The 9,039-nt window shown below is 40.1% G+C and overlaps 1 long non-coding RNA gene across 1 annotated transcript; it reads left to right on the top strand.

The window, feature by feature from the left end:
• Positions 1–2,293: 2,293 nt before the first annotated feature.
• On the top strand, positions 2,294–5,880 carry LOC121031258 (uncharacterized). The gene is made up of 3 exons (XR_005790630.1): positions 2,294–2,385; positions 4,164–4,298; positions 5,802–5,880. It is a non-coding gene; the product is annotated as an uncharacterized LOC121031258 (long non-coding RNA).
• The last annotated feature ends 3,159 nt before the right edge of the window (positions 5,881–9,039 follow it).

Genomic DNA, 9,039 nt, shown 5'->3' with positions numbered 1-9,039 from the left:
AAAATTGGGTTTCAAAATTTTACCATAGGTTGCTTTTCTGTTTGATTCTTTTTGATCCATACCAGATACACCAGAAACAAACAAGTTTCTCCCAAATCCCATTTTGTCTCAGCAGTGCTCCTAACAGGGGAGGAAAAAAAAAGACAAATATGGAAATGATGCTAAGATATTTCTTCTATCATCTCTTTTAACAACTTCATAAAAGCTATACCCATGTTGGGCTTATGAATTTTCCAAATTGAATATAAGATAGATAATACAATAAGACTCAGTGTTTGGATTTGTGGTGATTCTTCTCTTGCATTAGGAAATTTCGCATCCCTGGCAATTCAGTAGCACTATTTTCTCTTTTCTCTTAAGTCTAATGTAAGCCTAACGGGCTCATTTAAGCTGGTAATGAACAGCTTAGGAGTTTCACACTCAGGTTCCCAATCCTGGTAGGTGACAATAGCTTGTTTGCATTTGCCTTATGTATTTGATGCTCCCGGTAGTGAAATGCAATCCTTTGCTGTCTATACAATTATTATGATGCTTTTGCAACATGATGTGCTCACTGACACTAGTTTACCTTTCGCAGCCCCAGGCTTGCAACCTGGTGGCATTTGAATGTACCTGCTCCAAAGAAAGCACTGGTCTTATGACAGCTTTGTGATGTGGAATGAGCTGAAAGCAGGCTCAACTGACCCGATTATAACAATATCCCTGAGTCTGGAGACTCTTCTAGCTACTGATGATTGCTTTTTCTCATGTCTGGAAAAAGCTATAACATGCTCCCCCCAAAAAAAAATAAAAAGAAAGAGATAGAGAGAAACAAACCTCTTTGACCAAGTCTCCAAACCATAAGAACTTGTCAGAGACCCTTTATTTATTTTTTTTTCTTTTTCCTGAGCAATAGAGCTAAGGATAGCAGACTACCAGAAACGTATTTATGATAATTAACTATTAATAAAGTCCGAGCTAATGTTGTTGATGGAATAGCAACAATGGCACTTCCAAAATTTCTGCTTTGGAGGGGATTATAGCTGGCAATCTTATTAGGAGAGAAGGCAGAGGAATTGCAATCCTAGTGTTTTTACTTAGGGTGTAAGATTGCATGTTTACGGAGGTAACAATGGATGGCCTGGAGGAGATTATGGATGGCTATAGAAGTCTCCCACTCTCGCCCCTTGGCACTTCTAAAATCTGCTACTAGTTTGGTGACCATTTTGGAAGTTTATTGTTTGTTTTAATATCTTGTGACATGTAATATTTAGAGTGACGTAAATGAGATAGGTTTAAGAAGGAATATTCCTTTGACGGGGAAACCTACGTGGCTTAGTTGGTTGAGCTTCCAACGCTTCTCTCTCGAATAGTGAGCCTGTGTCAGGCTCCACGCTCAGCCTAAGATTCTCTCTTGCTCTCCCTCTCCCCTCTCCCCTGCTCTCTCTCTCTCTAAAAAATGAATAAATAAACATTTTTTTAAAAGGGAAACCTACTAAAACAAGTGTGGACCAAGGAAACTACCTGATGAAAACAAGGCAAACAAAATATTTATTCTGTAACAGGGGCCTTTGCTAAAATTTCCTCCATGGGATCTAAATTAGTTCTACTAAGTCTAATTCCCAAAGAAATTTTACTTATCTGAGTCCATCTGCCAAGATGAATCGCCATTTGTATTTCCCCCTGAAAGTGGTAAGCATATTGGGCAAATTTTCTACAGATATACCAGCTCCTGTTGATACAGGAGCAGAAATATTGCATAAGATTTCTCTGAAAGGAAGAACAAACTAAAAACTAGCTACTGAGTACATGAATTTCTCATCATTGCCGAGGTGCCATCAGGACCAAAATTCTTCCTTACAAAGCCACCCACCAGATAGAAGAAGGAAAAAAAAAAGAGTAACAATTCCAATGTTCAGAAAAAGAAGTCAAGAGCTGACTCTAGTGCTTTCCTTATGTTCTTCTCCAGAGTTCTGTGGAGAATATTCTGTGCTGGTAATTGTTCCTAATCAACTGGATGAAAGAGAAAGCAAAAGTAAGAATAACTCTTTGCTATATATTTAGTGCATGCTTAGTTCTCCTCCACGCTAGAGGACACCTAGAATAATCTTAGAAAAGATCTTTCTAGACATTTCCTCCTACCTATTAACCAGTTCTCCTACTTACTCTTTTTTTAGAGTGCTTTTGATACCTTCCCTGAAAATGTCTGCAGCATAATAATCTGATAAGGGTATAATCAGTATGATAATCTTTATATTCACTATGATTCAACCTTCACCAAGTTCTAGCTATGCTAGAAAGTGGATTTTGACTGAGTAGAACAGCTCATCTCCGTCACTCTACAGAAATGGAGGACCACCACCTTCGACATGTGATAAGCCTTTGGAAACTGGTGCCTTGGGCAAGGTAAGAATTGAGTTCCATGATACACACCAGTGATCTATCTGATATCTCTCAAGTCACTGAGTTATAAAGTTGTCTCCTGATTGTATCTATCAGAATAAGGTGGCCCAATATGCATTATAAATAAAAGCATGCTTCAAACCATGCTTAGAATGGATACTTCCAGGGATCTGATGGAACACAGTGCTTTCGGTTCTTAATTTATTATGTCCCCTCCTTGCCCAAGGATAAGCAATGCCTTAGACCTTGCTTTTATGATGACCCTATAATACTACCAAACAAAATGTCATTCAACTCTTAATCTTCCAATTTTTTTTTAAAGTCATTCGGCCACAAGGTAGGTATACTCACTCCTGCTTCTTTTCATGTTGCGTGGATAAGTGAAGACCATTACTTCAGCAGCAAATCAATGTTAATTTCCCCACAAAGAAATTCTGAGAGAATTTGAACTACGGGAGAATACACGTACATAAACAAAAGCTACATCTTGGGCCTGTGGCCTTTGCACTTACGATGTAAATTCTGAACACATGTCCTTATATAGCTGTGACCACTAAATTATAACCACCCTGAAGGCATCAGCTGTATTCTGTGCATCTCTGTAATCCCCACATTACAGAATGTCTAACTAGTAGTAGATGCTCAGTTAATATCTCCTTTAAAAGTTAGCTCAATGGGATAATGGACTACTTGTTTTATCTTACCACAGTACCATGACTTGCAGAAGAATGCAGAATTTAGCAATTAGTCACATCTACTGAGTATATAATCAGCTAGCTAGCTAGCTCTTTAAACACTGCACTGGAAAAAGTTAACTTATTTCTTTCCTTTTTGCCTTGGACCCTTTTTATAGAGCAGTCTATTCATACCACTTCCTAAAGGAAACTGGACTGCCCAAGTCTCTGCAGAAGTTCAAAGTTTATTTCTAAAAGAAATCATTCTATACCCCAAGCTGTGGATAATGGAGCTGGATCTGCGCAATTGACCAAGGAACTTTTTCCATATACTAATATATACCCTGTGATCTGGAAACATGTGGCTCCCTTGGGTTCATGAGATTAGCCAATCATATTCTCAATGTTTAGAATTTGAATGGGAATAAGTTAAAGAGATCTTTTTCCAGCAAGAAGAGGGAATGACAGAGGGGGGCAAACAATGGTATTGACAGTGATAAGGACTGAAGGATGGGGTAGCCAAACTTCATTAATGGTACATCCTAGGAGAAGACCCCCCCAAACTCCTCCTGCAGAGATCCTTAAAGGACCTTGAGTTCAGAAGCACCTCCCTGAGGACTAATCCTATTATTGAACCCACTATGAGAGCCCACTACTGAAACTATTCTAGATGTGTTCTTTTTTTTTTTTAATTTTTAATATTTATTTATTTTTGAGAGACAGAGAGAGTGGGGGAGGGGCAGAGAGAGAGGGAAACACAGAATCAGAAGCAGGCTCCAGGCTTTCAGCTGTCAGCACAGAGCCCGATGTGGGGCTCGAACTCACAAACTGTGAGATCATGACGTGAGCCGAAGTCAGATGCTTAGCCGACTGAGCCACCCAGGCCCCCTATTCTAGGTGTATTCTTAAACTGACCTTCTCTCTAACCTGAGTGGTACTTTATTCCTCACAGTTAAATAATCTGAATGAGAAGCACCCAATTTTCACATTTGCCTAACAAGATAAAGTTTTCACCGGATCTCTTCCCTCAAAGAATGATTAGGAAGGCAGGGAAATAAGGAAAGAGAATGGTAAAAAAAATTAGATATGGTTTTGTTTTTCTTCTAGGATATGCCCAACTGGTACCTGCAGGCTTTCATCTACTTACGGGTTGCATGTTACAATGAGCATCATCTTTCTGTGTGTCTGAGATGAGTTTTCAAAAAGCCATGAACCATGATAAACCCCAGGAAAACTGTGAAGGTAGTTGGTGCTTCTCATTCTTCACTATCCATAAGAATAATCTGGAGATGGGGCACCTGGGTGGCTCTGTTGGTTGAGTGTCTGACTTTTGATTTCCACTCAGATCATGATCTCACAGTTTGTGAGACTGAGCTCTGCATCAAGCCCTGTGTCTGGCTCAACACTGGGCATGAAGCCTGCTTAAGTTTCTCTCTCTCTCTCCCTCTCTCTGCCCCTCCCCCACTCATGTGCACTCTCTCACTCCCTCTCTCTCTCTCTCAAAAAAAAAAAAGACGAATCTGGGGATAATGTTAATAACGCTAATTCTGATTTCACAGGCATAAGGGGGAGCCCAAGATTCTGCATTTCGTATAAGCTTCCATGCTGTACCAATGTTTCTGATCTGTCAATCACATTTTGAGTAGCAAGGATGTGAAAGGAAGATACCCTTCCTGCAACTACAAAGCCATTCCCATTGATTTTTTGCAGGATGGTAAAATAGAAGATGACCATTAAAACCAGACAAGTTCACCATTTTTGAGCTGTATGGCTTTGAGCAACTCATTTAACCCATCAAAGCTTTCATTTCCTCATTTGTAAAATGGTGATGGTAATATTTATCTTGCAGGATTATTCTGAAAATTAAATGATGTAAAATATGCAAATTTCACAATAGCTCCTTAGCAAATGATATTTATTTTTCATTAATTCACTGGGTTAATCAGAAAGCATTTGAACATTATGCAATTTCCAATAAGGGCTAGAGAGGGAAAAAAAATATGTATATTATCTCTGCCCTAAAGAGTTTACCAAACCAATAAGAATAAAAAAAAAAAAAAAACAAAATGGGGGCGCCTGGGTGGTGCAGTCGGTTGAGCGTCCAACTTCAGCCAGGTCACGATCTCGCGGTCCGTGAGTTCGAGCCCCGCATCAGGCTCTGGGCTGACGGCTAAGAGCCTGGAGCCTGTTTCCGATTCTGTGTCTCCCTCTCTCTCTGCCCCTCCCCCGTTCATGCTCTGTCTCTCTCTGTCCCCAAAATAAATAAACGTTGAAAAAAAAAAACAAAAAAACAAAATGTCTTTAAGTTGCTAATGTCATATAAAATACTAAATTCCATAAGAGAGGGGAAAAATATTCTGGAGTTTAAAGAAGGAAAGATTGACTAAGGGTTGGGAGAAGGGGGAAAAGGTGGAGAAATCAGGGAAGATTTCAAAAAGGAGATTGCGTTTGAGCTAAATAAACCTTAAAAGTTAAGTAAGAGTTCACCAGGCAGAGAAGATGGGGGGTGTGATTGAACTTAGAAGAAGTCTCTATAGAAACCATGGTATTGTGAATAACAGTGGCCTTTCAATGGCACCTCCAGGATTCCAATGTGGCCAACCGTGGTTTGAATTGGGAGAATAGGAGGAAGACGAAAACGGTTGCATTGAGAAGGTAAAGATGCTGTATCCCCTGCTGAGTTCCTGGGACAAACTGCATCTCCCTTTACGTCTCTCACCACACCTTATCATAATTATGTTGTAGCTCAAGGACGACTCTACATCTCGACGTCAAGTGTCTGGCCCATAACAAGTGCTCAATGAATTCCTGTTGACAGAATAAATATGTAAGTGTTGCAAGAGAGTTTCTTGCAGTCGGGGGGAAAAGGCCTTAAATAATATTTCATAGATCGCATGTAGTCGCTTGCTCTGTTTGTCCTGCAGTGACCCCAGCCCACATAGATGCTCCAATACAAATAGGCTCCTTAGAGACACCCCAAGCATTTTTTATTTGGAATGATTGTCAACGTTATGCAACAAAAGCAACCATCCCATGATACAACACATCGCATGCATTCCATTTGGCCTCCCTGTGATGATTCAATCTCTTAGTGGTGCTTACAATGGTAAAGGTTGAGAGAAACCATTATACCCTAAGCAGATTGGGATCGTGAGATGAAAACTATGGTATATCAGCATCCACCATCGCTTGTAACACAAAGTTCAGTAATATAGCTCGCAGCTACTAGTTGATTAGAACAGCTTTCTAGCCTAGGACTTCTGCTTTCTGAAACACACAGAAGAATGGGGCTGCTTGCTTTTCAAGAAGCAGAAGGATACAGTCTCCAATGAATGATATGATTTCAATACAGAAAGCTTGCTTAAATCTCACTTCATTTTTATTCCATCTATTGATTTCTTCAGGATTGTGCACATGTATTGGAATACCTTTATTGAATCCCCCAGGCATTCCAAGTAAACACAAATAGAATAATTAGGAACAACTGTAAAGGAACAATCGTTAGGTTGAACTTGCCTTCATATTGTATTAGGGGTAGAAACCTTGGATGTATCAGACGGAATCCTATTAGGACTGGCTCTTGGCAGAATGCTGAAGCTGGCAAAAGCTCATCTTCTACAGAGGGAGGAGACCACAGAGGTCAAGGGCGTGGGCTGGAGGCAGGCCACCTGGATTTGAAATGTTAACTTGAAAACTTCCTGCCTTTGTGATTTGGGATACACTGTTCAGTCTTTGATGCTTCAAGCTCATCATGAATAAAGTGGGGATTATAATATTGTTTAATCCATAAAAGCAGTGGAAAGTTAATCCATGAATTATTGCTTAGAATAATGCTGACACACAGTAAGAGCTTATTAACTGTTAGCTGTTCTTATAATCTTCAGGGTCTCCGCCCCGCTAATTCAATAACTATCCCCTACCTCATTCCACATTCCAAGTGGCCCCTATATTCTTTCTTCTCCATTTGCATACTCATTTCTACCAAGAGTTTGAGTCATTTCTATGTCTATGTAATTATGTCCCCACAAAATGTAGCCCCTGACAGAAACCTTTTATTTGCCTTTTATCTTTCACTGTGGAAAGAAAAGAGCTTTTTTTTTATTATTATTACTATTAGGGAATCCAAAACATTAATAATCAAGTGGGAAGCCTATTACGCAGCCTATACGAAAACCACTGACGTTACAGCCGTATGCAGCCATTTGTGCAATAAGTCTTTATTAAAGAGTTCTGTATCAGATACTCCTGGACGGTGTGGTGCAAAGACAAACAAAGCAATGTAGATACTCAGTATTCACTGGGGAGCACGGTAATACCAGGAGGGGACTATAATCCAGTGTGCTGTAGGGGAGGGGGTGCTAGCAGGAAAGTCTTCTCTCCCTATATCATTGTAGACTTTCCTAGGCTTGTTTAATGACAAGCATCAGTTTTCATTTGTTATTTGTCATCTAAGTGGTTAGAAGTCGAAGCCTTCTCTCTCTTCCCCCTATAAATCCTGAAAACATATCCCTCCACTCATCGGCGATGCTCAGAGGACTGGAAAAAATAGAATGATTCTCCAACTCAGAAGTTAGAGACCTGGGTCACATACAGAAAACTTTCTTTTAAACATTGCTGACTGTCGCTATGAAAACAGCATGAGTGCATTCCTTCCTTCCTTCATTCAATTACCTGTCTTCACCGTGCCTTCCCACAGAGTGCTTACTGAGCACCTCACCATCCATGTCAATCATGTTAGATGAAACGGTGTTGATAAAAGAAATTGTGTCCCTGACCATGTAGAAGTTAAAGATAGTTGAAAGATAACATGTGTCTTGTTATAGAAATAGTTTAACAATGGAATGAAATATGTGATTAAATCCCAATGAATTATTCAATGATTCTTGGTGTTCTGGAAAAGACATTAGCCAAGATAGTAAACACTGTGACTTTCATTTCAAGTGCCACTTCCTATCAACTGGAAGCGAATGCCTGACAAACTGTCTAGCCAGCAATTATGTGACTTTGCCAGGGTCCACACCTTTGCCATGGTGTGCTGGCGGTGTGGCATGATAGTTAAGAGAAGTGTTTGTAGTCTAATAGACCTGAATTCTGTTGTCTGCTAGCTCTGTGCCCTGTGCAAATTATTTAACTTCTCTGAGTCTCAGTTTTCTCAACTGGAAAGTAAAAAAACTATCTCAAAAAATGTCAGCTATTATTCAGCTAGTCTTTAAATTCTGTGCAAGACAGAATCAAGTCTGTTTCATTTCATCTTTTTTTTATTTATATATGAAATTTATTGTCAAATTGGTTTCCATACAACACCCAGTGCTCATCCCAAAAGGTGCCCTCCTCAATACCCATCACCCACCCTCTCCTCCCTCCCACCCCCCATCAACCCTCAGTTTGCTCTCAGTTCTCAACAGTCTCTTATGCTTTGGCTCTCTCCCACTCTAACCTCTTTTTTTTTTTTTCCTTCCCCTCCCCCCATGGGTTCCTGTTAAGTTTCTCAGGATCCACATAAGAGTGAAACCATATGGTATCTGTCTTTCTCTGTATGGCTTATTTCACTTAGCATCACACTCTCCAGTTCCATCCACGTTGCTACAAAAGGCCATATTTCATTTTTTCTCATTGCCACGTAGTATTCCATTGTGTATATAAACCACAATTTCTTTATCCATTCATCAGTTGATGGACATTTAGGCTCTTTCCATAATTTGGCTATTGTTGAGAGTGCTGCTATGAACATTGGGGTACAAGTGCCCCTATGCATCAGTACTCCTGTGTCCCTTGGATAAATTCCTAGCAGTGCTATTGCTGGGTCATAGGGTAGGTCTATTTTTAATTTTCTGAGGAACCTCCACACTGCTTTCCAGAGCGGCTGCACCAATTTGCATTCCCACCAACAGTGCAAGAGGGTTCCCGTTTCTCCACATCCTCTCCAGCATCTATAGTCTCCTGATTTGTTCATTTTGGCCACTCTGACTGGCGTGAGGTGATA

This window comes from Herpailurus yagouaroundi, unplaced genomic scaffold (assembly GCF_014898765.1).
Source record: "Herpailurus yagouaroundi ecotype Mexico unplaced genomic scaffold, PumYag 141, whole genome shotgun sequence".
Lineage (NCBI taxonomy): Eukaryota > Metazoa > Chordata > Mammalia > Carnivora > Felidae > Herpailurus > Herpailurus yagouaroundi.
The sequence above is the reverse complement of the archived record's forward strand: the minus strand, read 5'-3'. Positions and strand labels throughout refer to the sequence as shown.